General features: G+C 37.4%; 1 protein-coding gene across 1 annotated transcript in view; it reads left to right on the forward strand.

Moving 5' to 3' along the window:
• Positions 1-1,825: 1,825 nt before the first annotated feature.
• lingo2 (leucine rich repeat and Ig domain containing 2) overlaps positions 1,826-27,021 on the forward strand; it is a 325,603-nt gene continuing 300,407 nt past the window's right edge. Inside the window, exon 1 of the mRNA XM_055177528.2 lies at positions 1,826-2,478. The gene's annotated coding sequence lies outside the window, so the exon portion shown is untranslated. The remainder of the gene's footprint in view (positions 2,479-27,021) is intronic.

Consider the following 27,021-nt stretch of genomic DNA (forward strand, 5'->3'; position numbering starts at 1 on the left):
CTTTCAACTCTTGGCGCTCACCGCGGAAAACTGCAGAGCGCCGGCTTTCAGCGCAGAAAAAAATCTGCCAGCTCCTGGCTGTTTTGAAAAATACAGCGCTTCCATTGGAAATAATTGAAAACATGCGTCGGCCGTGAGCGTAAAAGCTTTGGTGTGCACGCCACCTAATATTGTTATAAAAAACTGATTTTGAATACAAAGGTCTACTAAACATATAAATGTAAATGGCTTTCAATGGAAACATAAACTTTGCAAATAACAACAGAGTCTTTTTAGAGTAGTTTATTTCTGATAACAAGCAAAAATTAACAACAAGTACATTACCTTAGCTCAAATCATAGCTAAAGCATATCAAAAACTTAACTGAGCTAAAGCTACTGTGTAAAATTTGCACTATATATACAATGTTAACCACAAATCATCTGCCAAACCGCCTTTCACATAGCGGTGATCCATAATCACCATCTCCCTTCGTCTTTAGGAAACCAAAATATATTTTATATTTTCGATGATGTATTTGTTCCAGAGTTCAGTATAGCCACTAGCCAGACTATTAAACAAACAGAGACCGGAAGTTAAGTTTCACGCATAGACATAACCAAGACAACGCCCGTTTGTCTGATTAAACTGTCTTATCTATAGACCAACCCAACCACTGGGTTTTGTTTTGTGCTGGGTTACTATTGCAGTATACCACTGTTTCAAAAAGATTCTGAAGTCTGTCGTCATTTTCATATGACATTTAAAGGGGACTAAAGTGAACACAAGTTCTTGTACAGATTGTAAAATAATTCACTGTTTTTAGTTGAAAAAACCAACCCAGTGACACCACTGGTTGAGTCAAATTGACTTTTCTAAATAAATTAGCGGTTGGATTTGTACATATTTTACCCAGCCATGTGTTGAACAACCCAGCATTTTTATAGTGTAGGCTCTGAGATCATTAAAAACAATGGTATGTTGGATTTGTTGGAATGCTAATACAGCCTAAGCAATGTTTTCTGCATGCCACATATGCTCTTTTTTCATCTCCTGGATGTCTTACTTATTGTCTCTGCATAATAAGCTAATATAAAACGGTCGTATAACCAAGCAGCTCATATGCTATTTCCTTGTACACTTCAAAATTACAGGATTTCCGAAATCATTATTATAATTAGTTATAGTGAAGAACTGCATTTACTTTCCTTACTAAATTAGTTACTAGGCCAAATGTGTCATCCCGGTTCCACACAGTCTTCTTTGTGTGTGTCTTCTGGTTAGGCCGAGATACAGCAAGGATGCTCCTCTTCGTACTATTGTTCGGGCCAATTCTCTTTTGTTTTTATTAGTTCTGCCACTGCCTCACATTCAGTAGCCCCCTGGAGGCTTTTCTGCATGCATATGTGTGTCGAGGCGATAAGGGAATTGGCAATTTTGTTTATGCCGCTAATTATGTGATTCCACGGTTGCTGTTCGATGTGCATTGTCCTTGCTTTTATGGTAGTGCTCCGATCTGCCTGCTACTTCTATTTTCATCTACCTCCTCAATCACACTTGACAGTTGGCCAAAACTGAATGGTGACCCTTTCTCTGGCGCCGCTAGATTTTCTCCTTGATGTGAAAACGAATGAAGAACATAACCCCACCTTTCCGTACAGTTCGTTTGGTGTTTGCATTACGCGGTTGCATTCCTCCACATACGTATATTCGTGTAATGTGTGAATAGATGCTTTATCTTTGCCGTAACTCTGAGCACAAACACATTAATTGCTCGACTCTGATGCAAGAGAGTGAGGAAGAGGGAGGGAGGCAGAGAATGGATGGAGGGGGTGGAATGAACAGAGAGAGGGAGGGTGGCGTGTGTGTGTGCGTATGTGCAAGCGTGTGCACTTGTTCGTGTGCCTGAGAGAGCGAGAGATGCTCAGTACACCGATCCCGAGCATCTAGTTTCTCCGACATTATGCCGGGTGGGAGAAATTCAAGAGTCAATTAAATCCACAATCCAGAAAAACTGACAAGGATTAAACAGAGCAGAAGATATTTGCCGGTTTGTGTTTCCCCCACAGATTTACAGTGGACGAGGCTGCCTGAGAGCGGATTGCCTGAAAGTTCTTGGGGATGCAACTGCATGTGGAGGATGAGCTGAGGAGAGCGACGGACGACGGGTTGGATCTCGGCTTCCGCTTATAGTCACTGAACAGAGGACCCTGATCGAGAGGAGAACTGCCTCGGTTTTTTCTCTCTTCTGTCTCACAGAGATAAGCAGCTTCCCTCTCAGGGTTGACAACAGGGGGAAAAATACCGGAGCGGGAATTACTAAGGAAGCAAGCAATCAAGGGGATCTAAGGCGAGGACATTTGAGAAAAAAAGTCTTGGTGATAGATCGCATCTCAGGCTGTTTGGTTTTTGTGGCGGGCTAAACTGAACAGATTTGGGTCGTGCATTGCTTTCCTTCAGCCAGTCTGTGGAGTATAGGATCACAAATAGCATTTCAAGGTAAGATGTTTGTCAAGTTGCTCGTGTTTTACATGTGAACAATTAAGAGCAATTCAGATCCGACACAGCTGTGATCAGGGTACCGCAGATGAAGGAAAATATGTAAGTCAAAGTTCTTTTTTTTGTGTGTGTGTTCTGTTTAATCAAAGTTGAAATGTAATGATATTGAAATGCAATTCACAGTGCTGTGCATACAGAGATCATGAGGGTCTGGGTTGATTTAATGATTTTAATCAATGCATAGCTCTGACATTAAAAAACACAGGCGAACAGAGCAATTTATTTCTTCGCACCTTGGTGGATATTACAAGGCTGTTGGGAGGCAGAAAGAGGGGGGTCAGACAAATGCATAATTACAGTCCGAAATCGTTTTATTTCTGACAGGTTTAGATATTGGGGTTTGGGGGGTTGAATGCTTAACCATCTGAGAGGCAATATTTAAATCCAAACCTCAAAATGCCTAACAACTTTCAGAGTTGCCTGCCGAATGCCATTTTGAAAAGTCTATATGTTTTTCCTTGGACGCTCCCGTGCCTACCTTAATTACTTTCGCTGTCATTTCTCCGTTGCTCTTTCATGTGAACCAATTTGTTGTCCATCTCTCTGTGCCTTCGACCACGATTGAAAAGGGTGTAAGGTAAACGCAGTTTGAAAGCATGATGGAGCCGGTTTGACAGCCTCGCATCATCCACACAACGAGGCCAGATGGAGAAAGGGACGGAATATTAATTGTATTTTTTGAAAAGTAAAAGACAGGCATTTGGTTTGGGCGTGAATGTCCCAGAGCTCCGTCGAGGAGTGTGCACCCCCTCTTTTCCCGTCAGTAGTGGACAGGTGCCAGCCCTCGGAGGTGGGACTAAAATATTCATGATCGCACGCACATCCTGTCCACCCTGAAATATTTAAAATAATTGAATAATAAATAAACCTTGCTGTTGAAGCTTGCCCCTCTGTTTTCTACGGTGATGATGTCTGCTCATGTTACCGGTCCGACCGTGACCACCAGATGACTTTAAAAGCATTAAACTGGAGTCTGTGAATACATTAATGTGTACATTCTTTGCACTGATCTATTCTTAGTACAGTATATGTTTGTGGGATCATATTAAAAGATAAAGAAAGGATCAGAGATTTTCATGCTACACTCCTGTTATCTGAATGCTCTGGCAGCGTTGTGAGCAATCTGTGTTGATACACGGCTGAACTCAACCAATTTGACAGAGAGGCAGACCAATGAAGAAAAAAGAGAGAATAATGGTGATGTCTGTGCGTTTTGTTTCTTTGATGTTTCATTGAGCGCTAACTGGGTGCGCTGTCACTGGGTCTGCTGGTTTGTGTTTGAAGAGGCAGCTCTGAATTTAAGAGAGTTGCTTGATTTACAATTGCATCTCTTTCAAGCGTACTCAAACCTATTGATCCCCGCAAATCTTTTTCTCTGTGTTTGTGTGTTTTACATGTGGCGACTCAACCCACTCACCACTTCAAAATGATGCTTTTGCTTTAACTTTTTTATGTTTTGTCATTCAACAAATCATTAAATATGATTTTGCAAAACATACATGACCATTAATGCATAGAGAGCGATTCCTATGCGACATACAGTATGCAACGTAGCCTGCTGTGCGTGTTATGAAACAGGCCTACGAGGGTCTTGGATGGAAATGAGAATCCGCCAGCAGATGTAGCCACAGAAAAAAACCTTTTAACCGCCTGACAGTACTGCTTGTTCTAAGTCTAGGTGACCACAGCCAGATGCGTCAATGCACACGGCAACGTGAGAAGGTTCAGCACTGCTTTTAAGCCGAAGCTCATGCCTATGTAATAACACTCTCATGGTCATCTTCATGGCTTCATATGTTAAATGTGTTATTTGATGGAAGAAAAGATTTACAGATGTCCCCTGAAGTAGAATGTAGGAATGAAGGTCACTACAATGCAGTCTGAACGCCTTGATTATGTACATGATTGATTTTCTTTCAGATGTAATTTCAAACCACAGCCATGCTCCTTTGCTCTGGATGAACAGTAATTCAACAGTGAATTGCACAAAGTAATGAAAACCTAAAGGCATTCTGTTCAGTAGTCTCATAAACAAGCTTTGGTGTTGAACTCTATTACAGACATGGCGTTTACGAGGGATTCTGTAAACATAATTTCCCTAAAGTATGCAAACACAGATAGGTCAACTTGATCGGACATAGTCTTCGTTAAAACAAACTTAAGTACTCAAAGAGGTTGTGCTTAAGGTCTGTGCCATTACACCAGATTTGTTTATACGATCTATCCATTCAAAAATGGGTGGTTTGCTTGGTTAGTCATATCTTAGCTGTCAATGAGAGGAAGCCACGCCCTGTTTTGTAGTTCCCGTCCTGTTTAAAAGTTTCTAATTTGGAGATCTGTCCCAAATGGCACACTCTGGACTTGCGGACTTCCACAGAGTTCACACTTTGATGACATCATATAGTGCAGACCTTAGGGACCCTTGACACAAGTTCTCGAGAGCACACCGGAGTCGTATTTTGGGACTGGAGCGTCACGTCGGAAATAGGAAGATAAGTTGCCCAAAATTACGCTTTCGGAAGGACTTCTGGTTTGTAAAGTGAGTGAAGCCTGCAGCAGTGGGGGCTTCGCCGAAGACTGCATCAAGGGTGCAAGGGGGCGCTGATGAGCACTTCGGGGCGTAAAAATGACGGATGGGACACCCTACGCACTCGTTGACTAAGCGAGCACGCGCAATTTAAGGCCACGAGACCGAAAGTCCACATGAAGTGCGCCATTTGGGACAGGGTCCTTAAGGCTGCAGCTATACACTTCTCTGTGCTTAAGGTGGTTAAGATAATGCCCGCTATAGATCCCCTTGCAGCTATGCAGAGAGCATGTACTTGCATGAGTTGTTATGAGTTGTGTTTTGAAAATGATGAACTGTAACGCTAGAAGCATTGTTTTAGTTATGTGCGTTGAATATGTTTATTTGTTTTTGTGCTGAAAAGTTTTATGCCTTTGTGCTATACTTTCTTTGTGATTAAAACTACTGAATTTGAGAAAAATGCAATTTACTTCAGAAAGAGAGCAAAGCGGTTTAATTCTGCATACTGCAATGAGACAAAAGCATACTTGAAAACATACACTACCATTCAAAGGTTTTATATTTGGCAGACGCTGTTTTATACAAAGCAACTTACAAGGCAAGTACATTTTATTAAATCAGTATGTGTGTTTTTTTTGGGATAAGTGTTCTAAAACTTTTGAACATGATGTACCACAAACAACATTTGTGCCTTTGAATAATAGCATTTGTGTTTACACCGTCAGATAAAATGGTCAAAATATGTACCCTACCCTTTCAAAAAGTACAGCTTTGCACCTAAATATTGCATAAGAGTACCTCGGAGGTACATAATAATACCTCAAAGGTACATCATATTATGCAAAATCAACAAGGTGTTTGGACATAAATGGACACAACCCTACAATGAAAAAAATCCACCCACTCTTTATTTTTTAATCCCCATTAAACCAGAGCAGTCTTATTTGACATGTGTTTGATTCTCTTGTTAATGTGATGTCACAGTAACAAAGCCTCAGCCACTGACTGACTGGTTAGCTTTACCCAAAAGCTTTTCTTAATGTGTTTGTTTAGCACGTTGTAGCACTAATGCGACTAAATATACTATTGTATTGTCTTAGGCTACATTCACAGAAATCAGATCTATTTTTAACCAAAAACACTCACTGTTTGTTGGAAATGTAAGGAGGGATCTCATTTGCATTTAAAGGTACAAGGCCCTTTTTTGCTCCCACCCAAATAAGGGCATTTTGGACATGCAATAGCAAATGATCTGTGGGGTATTTTGAGCTAAAACTTCACAGGCACATTCTAGACACACCTGAGACTTACAGTATATTACATCTTGTAAAAATAGGCATAATATTGGCCCTTTAAAGGGTACTGCCCAAGTGACAGCTGGGGTACATGTTTGAAAAAAAAAAATCTAACAGTGAGTCCATTAAGAGAACAAAAAATCAATGTTTATTGCTCCATCAACATTTGTTTTTGTATTTTGAAGACATGACCTTTAGCTGAGTGACTTCGTCTCACAAGAGTGCTTGGATGAGTCTGTCACAGGGTCATTAGTGCATATCAGGGTGATGTTATGTTGGCACTGCCACCACAGGAACAGTCATGCGCGCTCCTTGCCGCAAGCCTAAGTAACAGAAAGAGCACTAAATTGGGCACTGGCTCCATCTGCCTTCTTCCGGTGTTTGTTGATTTGAACCTTAAGGCTAGGCAATTGAATGAGTAAATAGAAACCTTGCACATGGACTAATTTTAGTCTTAATCTTCCTTGATCGTAACACTGCGCTCTGCTTTTTTGTCACGTTAACTTGTTTATCGGTGTGTTCGTATAGCACATCTGGGTGGTATATAAAGACAGATGGTAGACCTTAACCTCAAGAGTCTCAGAAGTATGGTGGAATAAAAGCTGGCAATAGACACGATGCCATTAAAGGTCTGACAAATGTTGAAAACAGTTCTGACTAATACATGGTGGAGATGATGTCAATATCTTAACTTCGGGGATTTTATTGCATGTGAAGTATTTACGTGCAAGATTTTATGGATGACTCATTTACTATTCTTTCATTTCCGTTTTCTCCTTCATAAGAACCATGTAGACCTATGATTTTCTTCTAAAAAAAAATCAGTGTTTTAATTAAAGGATGTCTGCCATGTCCTCTGGGGTCTCTTGCAATCTGAAACATAGCCTATAGCAATGCTAACTTAAGAGCACGTCTTCCACCCTCTTTTCACACCAGCCCTAAGATGTGTAGGGTGCTTGGGGGAATGGCACGGATGGCATGGCATGACAAGGCTGACGGTTGTTTCACAGCCTGAGAAAAGGGTAGCGAAGGGTGGAGGACAATGTCAGCAGGTGCTCTGGGGAACGCATGGACAGCGCTTGCTCTGGGGGGATGGATTAGGACCAACAGAAACTGACAGTGACCCCGACACTTGCGTCGCCTTCGCGGTCGACCTGCTGTACCCCGAGCTGTCTGATCTGGTGTACGCTGGCAACCTCAAGCTAAACTGGTTCTTTTTGAGCGCGGGTTGACACCGAGCATTATCAAGGGTTGCGTGGGTGACACGATTGAGAAGAATTGAGCATTGGGAGATTTTTTTTAGCTGCAAGTGAGGATAGAGAAACCAACAACAAGAGATGGTCAGTATGCCTTATGGTATGGAGGATTCTGGTCTGACTTTCCTCCAACGTCTGTCGCCTTTCGTTTCATTCTGAATCAATTTTCCGTACTGTTCTATATATGGCAGATATTATGTACTTGGTAGATTAGAAGAGGTGCTGACGAAGCATAGTCTTCTCGTTCTTCCCCCATTTTGCAGTTTTCATCCCTGCCATGTACGATAAGCAGTGGCTGCACATAGAAAAATGCAAAGAAAAAAAATATGCAGAAATAATCTATATGTACAGTGTATTTAAAATGTATATTTTCCATTGCAGCTACTGGTAATTTCTGTTTAAAGTTACAGCATACAGCGAAAGTAGATTTTGCATTTTATTCTACACAAATTATTAAATGTGCTTGGAAAATGTTTAGGATGCAAACGGGAACCTTCACTGTCTCCAGATAATTGGAACTTTACCATACATCGATCCAGACAGAGAGAGCAAGTCTCATGGCAGAAGCACATTCATGATGCTTGTAACAAGGGCCCACAATGCAATTAGTTGGACCATAAAGCAGCACCCCTGCATGCTTTGATGTAATATTGGCTAATATGCCTAAACTCATCCAATTAACCAATCCATAATGATGTTGTTTGGGATAGTAGATGCCTTTCATTAATAGGGAAGTAATTATTGACACTAATCATTTGAAACAAATGATGGCAATTGGAGTTTTGACATGGTCATTCTCCTGCCGGGCTGAAAGCACACACGGTCAATCTTGAAATGTGGGATGTTTGATTTCCATTTACTGGTGATTGAAGACCCACAGAATATAAATGACAGGAAAATATGGATATGGTAAAATATATTTATTACAAGCTATTACTAGTTTTTAAAAAACAAAATATTTTGCTATGTTATTTTATTTCTAATAGTTCTCCTTTCAAATAAAGACTATGTTATTATTGTTCTATATGATATACATACTGCATGTATATATAAATTATAAATTGTAAATGTAAAACATTAATTTTACTATTATTAATATGATTTTTTTATTATTTTATTTTATTTTATTTTATTTTATTTTATTTTATTTTATTTTATTTTATTTTATTTTATTTTATTTTATTTTATTTTATTTTATTTTATTAATGTTTGGTTTCCATTTACTAGTGATGCAAGACCCACAGAATATATGACAGGAAAATATGGATATGGTAAAATATATTTATTACAAGCTATTAATAGTTTTTAATAAAACAAAATATTTTGCTATGTTATTTTACTTCTAATAATTCTCCTATGAAGAGTTTGGTTCCAAAACGGGATGAACGCCATTTTTGAAAAAAATTAGTTACTGCCAAAATCACTATTATATCAGGTCAGTATTTAAAAGTAAATTCTTAATTTTACGCAAAATACAATATCCGCCGTGTTATTATGTCATCTTTTCTCCCTTTTTTCCCAAATTGCGATAAACGCCACTCCCCCTTTTTTACAGAACGCAATAAATCCCACAGCGCATGTAAACAAACATGGCGGCGCGCTGAGTACATGGAGTCCTAGTTTTCCTCATCTACTTGAGGAAAAGGTGTTAGTGAGACCAGCAGGGGGTGCTCACCCTGTGGTCTGTGTGGGTCCTAACACCCCAGTATAGTGATGGGGACACTATACTGTCAAAAAAAGCACCGTCCTTCGGCTGAGACGTTAAACTGAGGTCCTGACTCTCTGTGGTCATTAAAAATCCCAGGATGTCCTTCGAAAGGAGTAGGGGTGTGCCCCGGCATCCTGGCCAAACTTGCCCATTGGCCTACTAATCGTCCCTCATACTAATTGGCGATATCACTCGGTCTCCTCTCCACTAATAAGCTGGTGTGTGGTGAGCGGTCTGGCGCAATATGGCTGCCGTCGCATCATCCAGGTGGATGCTGCACATTGGTGGTGGTTGAGGAGATTCCCCCGTTCATATGTAAAGCGCTTTGAGTACTGAGAAAAGCGCTATATAAATGTAAGGTATTATTACTTTGTACTTTGTGATCAACAAACAAAACAAAATAATACTTTAATTGCATTGATAAACCTGTGATGGTTTTCTGTGATGGGAAAGAAACGTAAGCCATCAACATCTAATAATTTCCCTGAGAGGCACTCGGGAGACGGGTGCTTGTTCTCCGGACAGCATCAAGCTTCTCATGCTAACACATTGACCCCAGAGGATCTTATGAAAAACTTTCCATAATTTTACTCAAAGTCAACGAAAATCGAGCAGGACCAAAAACATTTTACAGCTGATCGCTGTGAAAGACGTTAAGCGAAGACGTCATAGCCTATAACCGCAATGACAGGGTTCTTAATATGACAAAGTAAGTGTTTTGATTAATAACATTAATGTTTATATTTTTAATTAGTGTGTACAACTAGTCAACTAAATGAATATAACATGGCAAAGATGAATGCGCATTTATATAGGCTATTGATTCAATAGATTTATAGCATTTTGAATAAAAACTTGTCATGGATTTATTGCATTTTGTGGAAAAAATAATCCGTTTTTATAATAAATTTTTGAAAATCAACTTATGGATTTGAATTTTTTATGTTTTTATAACCTAAAGATGCTGTGTGAAAGTTTGTAACAGAAAATAGTTGTTTTCATCTTGTCACTTTCTTGGTATAGAAAACACGTTTTTACCAAAATTTGTCAAAATGGATTTATTGCGTTTTGGAATCAAACTCTTCATATATATATATGCTGCATGTATATATGAATGATAAATTGTAAATGTAAAACATTAATTTCACTATAATAACTATTTTATTTTATTTTATTTTATTTTATTTTATTTTATTTTATTGATGTTTGGTTTACCATTTACTGGTGATTCAAGACCCACAGAAAATGACAGGAAAATATGGACATGGTTAAATATATTTATTACAAGCTATTAATAGTTATTAATAAAACAAAATATTTTGCTATGTTGTTTTTTAATAGTTCTCCTTTCAAATAAAGACTATATTATTATTTTTCTATATGATATACATACTGCATGTATATATATAAATGATAAATTGTAAATGTAAATATTAATTTTACTATTATTAATATGGTTTTATTTTATTTTATTGGTAACACTTTGCAATATGGTTCATTAGTTAACATTAGTTAACAACATTAGTTAAAATGAATTAATAATGAACTGCAATTATACCGCATTTATTAATCTTTGTTAATGTTAATTTCACCAATTACTAATACTTTATTAAAATCTTGTTAACGTTAGTTAATGCACTTTGAACTAACATGAACAAACAATTAAAAGCTTAATTTCTATTAACTAACTTTAACAAAGAATAATAAATACTGTAACAAATGTATTGATCATGGTTTGTTCATGTAAGTTAATACATTAACTAATGTCAACTAATGAACCTTATTGTAAAGTGTTACCATTTTATTTTATGGTTGGGTTTGTTGGTGTCAGCTGTCCGAGAGTATTCTGATCACCATTCACTTCTTCTTCACCTCCTCCTCCTCACTTTTCCACCTTTGCTTCATTGCTTTCCATGAGCCTAGTATTTAGTTTATTGACTGGCTTGTTGTTTAGAGGTCAGAAAACTGCTTCTGTCAAGGGGCAAGACTCCATAAGATCCATAAGTTGCGCTCAGAGGTGGCATAAAGTTATTGACTGGTCTGGGGAAGAAGATAACAAAGCAAGGTCACAAATACCTATTGAGCTATTTCAATACAGAATTCAAAATATGTATCTGGGTCAGTGCGACTCAAAATATTTCCTTTGTGTTGTTTGTTGACCTGTGCTTAATAAAATTTTAGTATAGTCAATGTAACCTGTTTATTCAACAAGTTCCTGTTCAGTTATGCGCAGCATAGCGTTCACGACCAATTCAGATAGCATGCTCTGCTGAGAGATATTTAACTAGGGAGAAAGTGGTGTGTAAAATCTGAAAAATGGCTTGTTGTCAAAAAAAAAAGCTTTCCCAAGGGAGGTCAGGAGTGTGCCACTCTATTCCGTCTCGAGCACTTTCTTCAGAAGCACTTAGGTTTAATATTTGTCAGCTTTGATTTTGACTGCATATTGATGTCATTCATTCCAAAGAAATTGTGACAGAATATTATTTTTAATCAGTAGATGGCTATATACTACCCCAGACCTCTTTTACCACAAAGATCGGTTGTATGGATTATCAAAGTGCCCTGGCTTTATCATGATGAAAGAATCTTGCTGTGTTTTTACTTAGTGGATTAGATGTACTCTGGATGTTAATACGCCCTTGGAGAGACTTGGGAACAAAGCCACAGCATCTAAATGATGACCTTTACTTTGGTCTGAACAAGCCGTGAGTGCTCCCATTGTCAACATGTGTAATTTCTACCCTTGCATGCCAGCGCAATGCAGAATTATAAATCAATGAGGCTGCATTATGGAGGATGCCCAAACCCCTGAGGTTAGCTGGGGATGGAATAATAGGCTGTGGGGGGTTTGGGTGGAAAGGGAATGTGGCAGGAAGAGACTTCCTGGGGATGCTGCTGCTGTGTCCGGCCACAAAACTGTGGTCCACCACTGGCAGGAGGCGAGTGGGGAAAGGAAGATGTTGTTATCGGACTCCTGCAGACATTTGTTGTGTATCTGTGTGAGTCTTTGTCTTGGTGGTGTTTTTCATTTTTTATTATAATACATTAGTGTCCCTGTGACTTAATGGGTAGAGCTTTGTGCTACCAATGTAATGGATGTGGGATCGAGTCCTATGACAAACACATACTGATTGTGTTTCACCACCAGTTTAGCATTAGTTGTGTTTCATTTAGGTATCAATGGTATGTATAGAAATTAATCTGGATATGGGTAAATTGTATTCTTAAGTTTAATGGGGACATTTCACTAGACCTTTTTAATATGTCAAATAAATCTTTGGTGTCCCCCAGAGTACGTATGTGAAGTTTTTGCTCAAAATACCATATATTTTATTATAGCATGTTAAAATTGCCACTTTGTAGGTGTGAGCAAAAATCTGCCATTTTGGGGTGTGTCCCTTTAAATGCAAAGAAGCCGATCTCCACACTAAATGGCAGTCCCGTGGTTGGATAGTGCAGATTAAGGGGCGGTATTATCCCCTTCTGACATCACAAGGGGAGCCAAATTTTATGACCTATTTTTTCACATGCTTGCAGAGAATGGTTTACCAAAACTAAGTTACTGGGTTGATCTTTTTCACATTTTCTAGGTTGATAGAAGCACTGTGAACCCAATTATAGCACTTAAACATGAAAAAGTCAGATTTCATCATATGTCCCCTTTAAATAATATTTACTTTTATGTAAAGTTTGGCTAATATTCAGGGTCTAGTTGTCCAATAAATGCTGTAACTAAACCATCATGGAAGCCAAAAGCATATTTCTTCACGATGTTTGAAAAACGCTTTGGAAAAGGAGACTGGCCGACTACCAAAACACACTTATAGCCAATCAGCAGTAAGGAGCGTGTCTACTAACCGACATACTTGCCGGGTTGCGTATGTGTGGGTCCATATTCTATTGGGGTAGGGGAGTGTTTGTTTAGGTGATTTCAAATATCAACATTGGCTTTCAAACATCATGGACTCCGCCTTTAACAGATGTTCAGTAGTAGCTCTGAAAAATATTTTTATATTGGTTTATATCATAGTTTTTATTTTATACGGCAGAATGTGGTAAAGCAGAAATGTTAAGGTTGTTTATTGAAATAAATCTTGTTTGAAGAGAGCAAAAGTCTCTCGGGAGTCATACAGCTTTGGACATAGAGATGTCCTTGTGCTAATATAACCATTTAAACTACATTCATGGTTACACAAATCAACTAAGATTACCTATTTGGCAGCTCAGTAGTTTACTAATTATGGCTCTTTAACCTTTTATACAGAAGCCATATCTATATATAATCATTAATTTATATCTATTAAATATCAGCTTTTCTCCATGATTGTGTTATCTTGTGTAATTCTGCTTTTTTTTTGCTACAGTATCTGTAGTGTTCTCCAACAGCACGGGTTTCCATTTTGACTTCATGCACATTTAAAGGGATATTTGCAAATAGTTTGAATATTTCAAGCACACAGTCTTGCCCTTGAATATTTATCTCCAAAACCACAGCCAGATTCTGAGTCACCATGTCTCATTGTCACAGCACTTACTGGCTGTACTCCACTACTGCAGGCACTGTGCAGAACACATATTCCTTACTGTACCTGTTACAGCACCGCTTAAAATATCCCAGTCTCCCACCTGGGATTGCAAACTGCATCATGCTGTGTTAGGTTGGTGCTGGAATGCTCCTACACAGGTCCCAAAGGCACCTGTCACTGATTTACGAAACAATATGGATCGGTATGCAGAGAAATTCGACTCAATAAAACACAACTCCATCCATTACTTATAGGGAGGGACCTACATACTGCATATTTAATATCAATTCAATTCATTCTTTCACTTTCATAAGAGATGAATCTTTAGTTTTGACTTTAACCTTGATCGAGTGTGTCTGAATCCTGAACATTGCTTGGAACGTAATTCCACCGCTATATATAATATAAACATATTGTCTTAAAATGTCACGCATTTCTTCAAGTTATAGTAGCTTTGTACTGTAAAGGCATTCATTGGAATTTGTGCAAGAGGTTTTGGGTATAAGGGTGTGTACTTCAAAGAAATGTTTTCCCCTCATAAAAAAAAAAAACTTGAAAACCCCAACCCACCTAAAGCAGATTGTCTATTATTCATTCCTTCAATGTGCCCACCCTCAGATCAACTCAAAAGACATCTACAAAGGCATTTGGCTTAAGGCTATATTTGATCACTTCCTAGCTGTACTCTTTCTTTTGTCCCAGTCCAAGGAGACTTCATTATCTCCAACTGTTTGTAAGCTATTGTTGAAAGAACCAGAGCAGGGTGTTCTTAAATTTGGAAAAGGGTGGAAAAATCTTTGATGAACCATGCATTTGGACAGATGTTGGTACAAGCTTGTTATAAGAGAGAGAGAGAGAGAGAGAGAGAGAGAGAGAGAGAGAGAGAGAGAAAGAAGCTGGGTTTGGAATATGTATTCGTCTTCTCTGCAGGAGCTTGCCAGAAAGTCATGCATGACAATACAAGCAGTCTGCATCCTAGATGGAGCTTAAAAGATTCAGTGAAGTGATCAAGCGTTTGCTTTTTCCGCTGCTGAATTTGACAAGTTGACTAGTGGCATCCCATTTGTCATGACTCACAGGCATGCTTAGAGGAAGTGGGTAAATCTCACTTAAACCAGGACCAGGTCACATTCAGTCCTTCTTGGATTTAATTGTAGACCTATAAAATGTGCTACATGGACATTATTGTCCTTTGCTTTTGAGAATCTTGGGCCATGAGCCGTGTGTTTCACACAGTGGATTTTTATTGTTAAAGAGACACTCCACTTTTTTGAAAATGGGCTTATTTTCCCATTATTTTTATTTATTTTATTTTTAGGTTTTACCATTTTTGAATCCATTCAGTCGATCTCCGAGTCTGGCTGTACCACTTTTAGCATAGCTTAGCATAATCCATTGAATCTGATTAGACCATTAGCAACGCGTTCAAAAATAACTAAAGAGTTTCGATATTTTTCCTATTTAAAACTTGACTCTTCTGTAGTTACATTTTATACTAAGACTGACGAAAAATGTTGCGATTTTCAAGTAATAATAATAATCAAGGACTTTGCTTCCGTACCATAGCTGCAGCAGGCACAATGATATTACGCAGCGCCCAAAAATAGTACCCGTGGTAACTTTCAATAGCTGGGGACTATTTTCGAGCATTGCGTAAGATAATTTTAAATAGGAAAAATATCGAAATTCTTTGCTCATTTTTGAGTGTGATGCTAATGGTCTAATCAGATTCAATGAATTATGCTAAACTATGCTAAAAGTGGTACAGCCAGACCCGGAGATCAGCTGAATGGATTCCAAAGCGGTAAAACAGAACTCAACAACTCTAGGGGAGCTGGAATATGAGCCTATTTGCAAAAAAGTGGAGTGTCCCTTTAAAAACAGTTCAATAAAAAAAAGTCTTTATATCAGGGCCATAACCACAATAGACATTGAGGTGGATTATGTCCCCCCAACATCAGTGTTGTTTTCGTCAACGATGACGATAAAGAAAATGATTTCGTTGACACACCTTTTTATTATGATGATAACGCGATGATGACTAGATAAAAATGGCTCTAAGGTGGCGAAAACATGACGAGACCCTTTTGAGTTTTTTTGACGAGACGAGACGGGATGAAAATGATTATAAGTCTGACGTTCACAATGCATGTCATTTCTGCCTATTTTGCGTGAAATCTGTCTGTCACCATGCCGCGCACCAGATTTCACACAACAACTACAACACACCTGCGGCTACTTTTTTTTACTAAAATTGACTTAAACTTGACTAAACCTTTTTTGCGTTTTCATCGACTAAAACTTAACTAAAACCTTTTTGTTTTTTCGTCTACTAAAACTTGACTAAAACTATCAAGTTTATAACTGACTAAAATGTGACTAAAACTAAAAAGCATTTTCGCCCAAAAGACTAAAACTAAAAGGGCTCCCAAAAACAACACTGCCCAACATGTGATGTTTTTAATATATAAACATATAGCTCTGGATGTTTTGTTCCCCGCTAATGTTCAAGATGTAGTTAGTTTTTCCTGTATATCAGTCTACTTCATAATCTTATGGAGTTATTATCACATATTATTGGAATCAACATACAATAGGTTAAAAGCAGTGATGCCACAATATACCGCTTAAATAATAGTAATAATAATAATAACAATAATCCTAATGGTCCTAAAAACAGACATTTCTCTTTAAGCAAAATCTAAAATATCTTCTGTTTTTGAGTTCGAGATAAAATCTCTCCTGTACATTTTCTTGACAGGTTCATGAGATTCACCTGCGTCTGAACTCTAATTCTCATTCCCCAAGCATAATTTATGCTTTTAACTTCTTTTAAATCTATTTGTCAGCATTCTCTAAAAGCTCAGAAGAGCGTTTGAGATTGAATCTGAAATAGGAACCATGCCAGCCCACACTGTTCTTGTACTAATGTATAAAAATGGAAAAATATATGTTTCAGATGTCATTTGGGAGCCTGGTAGGCTCGAGCTAACAGCAGGGCTGTTCTCCGCAGGAAAAAGCACAGATTGCTATTCTCCTTCTCTGACTCGGGCTGTTTCCTCTTCATTCTCCAAGCCCCAGATGGCCAGGGCAGACGCCCAAGACTCGCACGGCAAAAGAAGACTCATTCTCCTCTGACAGGGGCTTTTTCAGAAGGTGCCAAAGTGAGGTGGCGCCGCTGATTGGCACGGCTGTAAAGTCCGACTGCGATTGAAATTGATGGGTGTGGTTGAAGGGCAAGACGGTCCAGCTAAATTTAGATCAAAAGGTTCTCGCCTCATGCGGCAATGTGAGATGAGTCAGCTCTGTTATGTTTTTTTACAAAATTAGCATCAGACAATATGTTCTGCTAGAATTGGGAAGTGAACATGCACAATTATTTACGTTTATAGCATTCGCATGGCAATGGGTGTTTGACATAAATATTTAGGTTATTTGCAAATGCCAATTAGGAACAGTATTGGAAGTGTGTGTTTGTGGCACTGTTGTTGACAAATATTAAAATCTGATTCAGGAAAAATTACACAGACATTGAATATATTCAGGCATTTAATCAATTTGATTTTCCAGAGACACTTGCCACATGTTAACAGTTAAGCATGGATTTTTATTTAGTCACTCATTTTTGCTCAGTAATTGCACAAATATTTATACACTTGAGCTATAAATGGACAGCTTTGAGGTAACAGCTTTCAGTCTAGTCATGTATTGAAATGGCCAAATAAGCAGTCACCCAGGGAGGTGAATGAGGAGCCAAAGAATAGCCATCATTGCTGCCTCATTAGGAGGGGAAAGGATGAGGTATTCGCTATGGTTAATTGAAGCATCGAGTTCTTGGCATATGTCTCTCCTCGGCTGTCAGTTCAGCAGGAAGAGGATAAAAACCCTAGTGTGATAAAATGAGCACTCTGTGAAAGATACTTTGCCCAACCCGATTCAGGCCAGGAGGAATCGCCATCTCTGTCAAAACAGGAAACATTCATGACAGAAGCTTAATTTATCCCTACAAGACTATGAACAGATAGCCATACTTTATGCCAACCTATAGTTTTCTTTGGCCTCTGCCCCTTTTTTTCCTTTTCTTGTTTGAAGTGTTTTTCTTGGTTGGCCCAAGGTACTACTAGCGTACGCTAAGGTCAGGTAACCTTGCACGTAGCCGTGATGGAGGAGGAAAGGGGAAAATGCTTAAATTGGCCACGAACTGGGTCACATTGAGATCCAAGCAGAGATGGAAATATGGCTGGAGGAAAGCAGGACATTGTGTGCAACGCCAGTATTGCAATGACCTGGCCTTATGGATTCACTTCTTTGCAAGACTTTGGCTGCACGATGTTTAGTTTGTGTTATATTTATGTTCCTCAATTAATTTGTTATTGATTTGTCTAGACATCAAAAGTAAAAACGTTAAAATATGATATATTGTCCAAAATCAAATAGAACGGTAGATAAAATGTAAATATTCAAGAGCTTTAATTGTAAGAACAAATCTTCCAACGACAGCAAGAATAATTTTTTATTGTGTGTGTGGGGAGGTTGCAACGATTCAGTAGGTTTCTCAGTGCATTGATTAAAAACCCTGCCTCTGCAATATTCCCGCAACATGATTTTTAAATAATCATTTGCGGCCAAAAATCTATTTTAAAATGCTTCTGTTTGACACCGATACATTCATTTTTTACTATTTATATGCCATGTAAAATGTTCCACAAAGCAACATATTCTGCATCTTTTCTACTTCACTATTTCTCACCCTAACTGGGATTGTATTCACTGACTCATTATCATATGTGCAAATTATATTTCTGTCATTACACCTATTTGGTTTTCAGTCACGTTTTCATTGTATTAGTGCAAATTCTCTATGGCTACATTCACACATCACCAGAATAAAGTTGTCACTCCCATATTTCATTCTTTAAAGGGATAGTTCAGGAAAACATCTCAACCCTCAACACATCCGAGATAGATATTTACATCATCTTTCAGACAAACACAATTAGAGTTATTTTTATAAACTCTTACCAAGCTTTATAACAGTAGATTTCCTGTTTTCTGTTTGTTTGTTTTTGTTTTGCTTGAAAAGCTGCTTTGAAACAATGCAACATTGTAAAAAGCATTTTGTAACCAAATTTATTATACAGCTCGTTGGAATGCTTGATTCTGATAGGCCAGTTGTTACATTTGCAACTCCAAATAATAACACCTGGTAACCCGGATGCTGCAAATCGTATTGACAGATATTGTTTAATATTATACAAAATTTAATATAAATATTAGGGCTGTCAAAAGATTAATGATGATGATTAATCGCATACAAAATAAAAGTTTTTGCATAATTTATTTATTGTAATTATTTTGTGTAATTATTATATAAATGTTTCTTAAATTCTTAAATACAAACATTAATGTGTATATATATATATATATATATATATATATATATATATATATATATATATATATATATATATATATATATATATATTTGTATTTAAGAAACATTTACATGTGTACTTATATAATTTTATATAAATTTATATAAATAATAAAATAAAAAAAATCCCTAAATTAAATATTTTCTTAAATTCGTACATGTGTGTGTGTATTTATATATGCATAATATGTAAGGAATAATTGACGATGGGCCATTGAATTATTTAAAAATAATGCGAACCCAAGGTGGTAACACAGCGGGTGTGCATTATTTTCAAATAATTCAAAGGACCGGAGTCAATTATACCACGGTTACAACAAACATTGCTCTGGTGTCTATTTTTAAGACGTTTAAAAGGTTAGGTGTGCGGTTTACAGAAAAAGAATTAACACTCATGGAACATTTCTCAGCCAATCAGAAAAAAGCATTCAACAAGCTTGTGGTATAAATACACACAGTACACATACACACATATAATGCAAACAGAAACTTTTATTTTGTATGTGATTAATCGCAATTAATCTTTTGACAGCCCTAATAAATATGTATTTTATGACATTATATTTACAAATAATTAAACCGAATAGTGTGTTCATGACATTTGAGCATCATGTCTTATCCTATAACAGAAAGTAAATGGGTTTTTCTCACGGAAGGTCTGCATTTGTTAAAAATATTTCAAAACAATATTTAATGTTTCTTACCGTACTCATGAGGTAAATTGCCGTGTAATAAGTGGGATAATACAAGCAGCCGTTATTAATAAGCCACAACAGTGTAATCAGAACCCGACGTGAAGCGGAACAATGTGAAATTGGTCATCACGTTTTAAGGCCACTAAAAATGCTGATGCTAAGAAATACTAACTAAATCGAAATGCAACTAAATTTGTACATCCACTATTTGTATGAATTAAATCTATATGAATCAACACCCACGTTTTTGGTAGCATCTCCACTTGGTTGCAAAAAGGTGATCCATAAATCTGTAATATACATGTTCTGAAATAGCTGCAGCTTTTATTCCCAAGTAACCTTGGCTCATAGATGTGCTCAATACTTGGCTTTATCAGTGGTTAAAGTGCACACCTAAGACGACAGACCATGCTGTCCACCGAATCCCTCTTCTTATCTTTCTCTGTGCTGATAAGACCTACGGGTTACATTGGCTCCCTCTCAAGTATTTATTCCTCAGATGAAGCTTTTACCGAACAAAGACATTTGTTACAAAGGAGCAAGCTAAATCACATTTTTCAGTCTGTCTTTGTCCTGCTGGTACCCTTTTGTTTTGCATCATCACTTTTGGGCACAATGGGAACATAACAAGCCAGCAGCCAGCTTACAGGAGTGTGGGGCTGTTAACAGAGGTTTTGGTTGGATGAGTGACCTTCTTGTTGTGTGCACAGTTACAAAGCAATAACTTTTGTTGTCATGATTTGCGAGGCACAGTTGTGTTTTTAACAGCGTCACGTGAAATTGGTTATATCATTGCGCAAAAACACTGTGTAAAACTGCATGCAAATCATACTAGCATGAGTCAGTCCGGATCTATGGGATCGTTTTAGGGTAAAGTGTCTTGGTCGTGGGCAGTACAGCATAACTATGGCAGGCACAATGAAAATTGAATCCACAAGTGTATAGTTGTTGGATGTCGTCCTAAATGTAAGTTATCCAAAAGCTTTGCAGATTCCATTATGTGATTTTTGGTAAGTGGGTGAATGTTTCCAAAATGTCATTTCCACCTCTCTCAAATTATGCATTGTGTTTGATAGCATACTGCGGGGGGAATTGACATTGATGACATTTCAAGCATTACTGTAATGAAATGGCAGTCTAATTTTCTTGTTAAGGCTAATTTTATAGGCAGCACTTAAAAACACACAATTAAATAATATTTATTTCTAAGTAATTTGACATTTAATACATCATTGGCAATTAAAGTATTGGAAAAGGTGATGTTTCTAGATTTCCTTTTTTTCTCACATATTTGATGGCTCATATGTGACCCTGTCTGTGAAATTCAATCTAATGATGAGATATGAGCATCAAAGTTTGATTTCTCACCATTTTTCACTTACCTTATAGTCAATATTAAATATATCAATAACCACCCTTTTTTATTAATATATATATATATATATATATATATATATATATATATATATATATATATATATATATATATATATATTTATACAGTGCCAGCGCCAGCCAAGTGATGTTGAGGGGGCGATCACATGAATGCATATAATTTTCCCTGCTATAAAATACATATATTTGTGGTATGTTTCTTCAGTTTTAACAAACATCTCGGTAATACAACCACAAAAATTGCAGCTATAGTGAGCAACGTACAGAGCTCTGAACAATCTTACTATATGCAACAAAAAACGCATACTGACACAGACCCAGAGGTAGTGGCAGTTTCTTTCTTTTTAATTCATTTTTGAATGTCCATGGTGAAATTAATTAATGCAATATAAAACCTTGAAATTATTGAATGTTGATAGCCTTCGTGTTTGCCTTCTTTAGTGCAAGAAATTGGGGAACACGCTTAAGTCCAGCGACCAATCCAAATTCGACCTTGCCTCACAGACGGTCCTTAAATAAAATATTGCTATTTTAGTTTATTATTCACTATAGGAAGACAATACACTAGGCATATATACACTAGGCATATATATATATTCTAGGTTTGTGTTTATGTGAAATTAATTTTTTTGTTTTATTCTTTCAACTACCGACAACATTGCTGCAAATATTTTCATTTATTTACTAAAATATGAGGAAAAATAACCAAAAAAGATGCAGTGTTTTCTGATTTTCAATACTGCAGAGAAAACAGGTTTAAATTCATTTCTTAGATGATTTTTAGTCACATCTTTAATGGGTCTTGTCATGCTTTCAGTCTTTTACATTTACATCTTTATTTTACATTTCAAGATTGACAATTATGGACAAGTCAAAGCAAAAAACTTAAAGGGGACATTTCACAGGACTTTTTTAGTTGTCAAATAAATATTTGGTCTCTCTAGAATAAATATGTGAAGTTTTAGCTGAAAATACCATATAGAAAATTTTTTAATGTTACAATTGCCACTTTGTAGCTGTGAGCAAAAATGGTGTGTGTCCTTTTAAATACAAATGAGCTGATCTCTGCACTAAATGGCAGTGCCATGGTTGGATAGTGCATGCTTGCAAAGAATGGTTTACTAAAACTAATTTACTGGGTTGATCTTTTTCACATGTTCTAGGTTGATATAAGCACTGGGGACCCAATTAGCACTTAAACATGGAAAAAGTCGGATTTTTATGATATGTCCCCTTTAACATAAAACATAAAGACATAAAATGCATTTGAAAAGTAGCAAAAAAAAAATTTCAGGAGAGTATTTGTGTGTGCCTTATATAACAACCCCCTGGGACGATAGTGCTAAAAGTTAAGGAAGCACCTCACTGTGCTTTACGAGCCAAATGCAAAGAGCACCTTTTAAACTGTAGCAGTTAAAATTATAGTGGTATCCAGTCCGCGCAACTCCACATTTTCCTCGATGAACCATTTGAGGAAAGTGGCAAGTCCACATTAGATGCTAATGGCCTCATTCACAGCATGAGAAATAACCGTGCCTGCACCTCTTCCACATGTTTGCGAAGAACTCTGGCACCTCGCCTGTCACAGGAAGACAAATAGACTCTCGGTACAGGAACAACATATCAGGCATCACACAGTCATCTGACAGTGTTGGGTCACTAAGTGAACCCAAAAAGCTGCGCTAAAGCGGGCAGATGCCTTACGCAACATCTCAGCCAACTGCTTGGAACAGGTTTTTGTCCAGACCGGTGGACATTCAGCAAATCTGTTAACCACATTGGCTCATTATAGCAAGAATTACAGTCTTAGCCTGCCTGGAAGCATCTCTCATACAGTATAACAACAACACAGCAAATGTTTAAAGTCACAAATGCATGCATGCAGTATATTTTTATAATACCAAGCGTTTGCAGTCACAACATAGAAGCAGAAGCGTGTAGGTGTTTACTCACTGTGTAATTGATACTTTAATCTTCCATCTCTGATCTATTTATAACATCTGCATGCTTTCTCTGTGTATGATTAACACATCTGCATTGTATATTCTGTCATGAAGATGCACATTTATATGCATCATTATGTGTGTTTACATTTGGGATCCTGTTAGGGCTTTTATTGTTTAACTAATGGCTAAAATATGAGGGCGCAACATAATATTCTCAATACAAACTCTGGCATTACTGATAGGTGTGCATCTTCTGTTGACTGCAACTACTTTAAGAGACATCAGCAGTATTTCTGTGCAAACATTTACAGAACAAAAAGCATGTCAGTTATTCTTTAAATACAGATTTATATTATATCGTTTTTTTAAAGGTTTTCTCATCAAAATTATGAAGAAGAAAAAAATTCTATTAAATAAAAGCCACATTGATGAAGCAAAAAGAAACATTTTTGCAAATTACACATTAAGCAATTCAGTAATTGCCGCACTGGTTTAAATGACACCAAATATGACTTTTCATGCACCCGTTTGTTTCACAAATGGTTTACTCTGCAATTTGTTGTGTTTGTGGTCCGTGAATGATGCTTTTCATCTGTATCATGCCACTAACAGCACCAATAGGCATTATGTTGCCTGATTGTTCTGGACATGACAGCTTTGGTTGAATCAATTGCATGACTTTAGGATGTAAAACAAGAAGTGCTTGAAAATAAAAGTTTTAATTCAGTGTCAATGCGATTCAGTTTGGTTTTGTCAGTATCAAAAATAATCCCAACCCATTCTCACCAAAAAGCGCACAACTGACACGCAGTGTGATTATCGTGCAATAGATTCGCCAAATTCCGATTTTGCGTGCATATGATACGCCAGTCCTTCCCATTCACTTATATGGCGAATCGTTTTGTGACGTTTTATTTATTGTTTTCACATTTGTTTTCAGGTTTTTTTTACCATTGTCGCTTGGGTTTAGGGTTAGAACAACTTTTTGTTATATAAAAATGACATCCTAACCCAAACCCCATCTCTAACCCCAACTCCAAGCGACCATGGCTTAAATATAGACAGAAACCTGTATATTAAATAACCTGCTTAAACAAATCTGAAATCTAACCCTAAACCCAAGCGAAAACAATAAATAAAACGACACGAAACGATTTGCCATATAAGTGAATGGAGAGTACTGGCGTATCATATGCACGCAAAATCGGAATTTGGCGTATCTATTGCACGATAATCACACTGCGTGTCATTTGTACACATCTTGGTGAGAATGGGTAGATAATCCATAACTACAAAATGCATTTCCAGAAGAACTGCAAAAGTGTGCTTGCTCTGGTGCCACTGATTTAGTTTTTTTATCTTGGGCATCCTCACATTGGAGTCCCAAGATCATGTACAAAGTTAGGTTTCAATAAGTGAAAACGTTCCTGAGATATAAACGACTTCCTGTTTGGCGTTCTAAAATTTTAGAATTTTTTATGTTGTGCATCCTCACATTGGAGTCCTAAGTTCATGTACAAAGTTTGGTTTCAATACGCTAAAGCGTTCCTGAGATATGAAGGACTTCCTGTTTTGACGGCTACGCCGCAGATTTTCTTTGGGCTGTGACAGGCAAAAGCTTCCGAAAATCAAAAATCCTTCTTTTGTGAGGCTTGGTCCAAGGATCATGTTGGTCCAGTTTGGTGAAGTTTGGACAAAATTTGTGACCTGTGAATCTTTTTTTTGTTGTTTTTCTGTTCAATCCAACATGGCGGAAGAACCACATGGATCCATGACGTCATGTCCTCAAGGAACTTAAACTGGCAATGCCCAAACGTTTTGAATTTTAAACGGGGTCTCTGTGTCTCTAGTCGCAGGAGCTGGCCAAAAATTAGGGCAGAATAATAATAATAAGTAAACTTATGAAGAACAATAAGTGTGCGTTTTGCAAGCAATAGTGTGCATCAATGCTCCAATATGTCTGGACTGAAATGTTTATATGTTAACTATTTTACATTTAAGCATTTGGTAGACGCTTTTATCCAAAGCGACTTACAGTGCATATACAGTATTTGTTGGCTGGGCATCAAACCCATGACCTTTTGTGCTACTAACACAATGCTACCACCTACAAGAGCATTTTTATCTTATGTTTTTGCTTTATTTTGATGAATTGATGCATTTACATGTGCTTGTAAAACATAAGCTTGTCTGCAAAGTTTGTGCTGTCTCAAAGGAACCCAGCACCTATGTACTTTCCCAATCCCTCTGCGATATACAGCTAATTACCCTCATTACATGCAAATAAGCTTGCATGAAAAAAAACTTAGATGCAATTGTTTTAATTGTGTACTGATGCGATGGCTGCATTGTGTCAGATGAAAATACTGCCATTAAAGCAGAAGTCTAAAGGTCATTTTGTGTGATGCAATGTTGCTCGATATCCCATCATCCTTTTCACCTGTACAACTCTTTTCTTAAGATAATTAGACAAGCTAGATGCCGTACTGGTTGCTAGATAAAAATAACATAATCACGAGTGGAAAAAGTGTTTCTATACATAGGAACCTCCACAATATCGCTACTTGACATTTTCTCTCTGACAGACATAACAGAGAGTTGCATCACATTTTCAATCCAACAACATTTTTCATCCACTGCAGTATCTGTCTGTTTACTTTTACTGCATTGAAAGGCGGGCGCTGTTATGAAATGTGCTCAGAGCGAACAAAGGTCACGAGAGAGCAGCTTCTCGGCATAGGCCAACAAAATACAAAGCTATAACATGCAAAGGGGCATTCAAGAACTCAATGAGATACTTTCTGTTTACATTGCCCGCTTTTAAACGTTTTAACCTGCCGTTGGGTTTGTGTGCTTGACTAATGAAACATGGCTTTGCAAATTAAGTGAGCCACAAAAGGCAAGAACCTTAAAAATGAGGCACATCAATTATTAAAATGGCTTAAGAAGAGAGAAGATGGAGGGCAGCCATACCTGACTTCCTCTCTTAGGCTTGCTTTGTCTTTTATGAGGGACGATAAACGTGATCTTTTAAATGGTGTGTGAATCTTATCAGGATATCAATTGAGTTCAGCATCACTCCACAATTCTTTATGTGCAGCCCTGCTATGGGATTATGTGTTTGAAGAATATAAAATGAGGTTATTTTTTAACTTTGTCCACACAGAGAAATAGAGAGAGAGAGAGAGAGAGAGAGAGAGAGAGAGAGAAAAATGCCCATTTTTTGTTGCAGGTTGGGAAAAATGGGCCAACGGTGTATCTTGATGAGCGGCCCAATCCAAGCAGGCATGAAACCTGTTATGGAAAGTGCTAAATAATTAGCCTATCATAATGGGGGGCTTTAAGTACCAGGGGCCAGGAAAGATAAATGAGCCCTTTTTGTATTCCAAATCATTTAAATCCTAAGAGTGTGTGGGCAGCCTTTATTGTGCCCTATAGTAACTATCTAGGAGAGTGTGGTTTCTTTATCTTTTCTACCTTTAATTATTTTTATTTGTGGACCTGACATGTTTTCTCTGTTCCTAAAGTCTGAATTTATATTAAATTTTAACTTAAAACAGGGCAACAAAATCAATCACAAGGCTATGTTTCTCTAAGCTAATTTCTGTGCGAGAATACGGATGGACTCTCTCATAAGCATGAATATAATGAAACAGCGTGATTTCCATTGTGCTTCTAAAATGATGCATTAAAACACATCT

Source organism: Misgurnus anguillicaudatus, chromosome 16, assembly GCF_027580225.2.
Source record: "Misgurnus anguillicaudatus chromosome 16, ASM2758022v2, whole genome shotgun sequence".
NCBI classification, from domain to species: domain Eukaryota; kingdom Metazoa; phylum Chordata; class Actinopteri; order Cypriniformes; family Cobitidae; genus Misgurnus; species Misgurnus anguillicaudatus.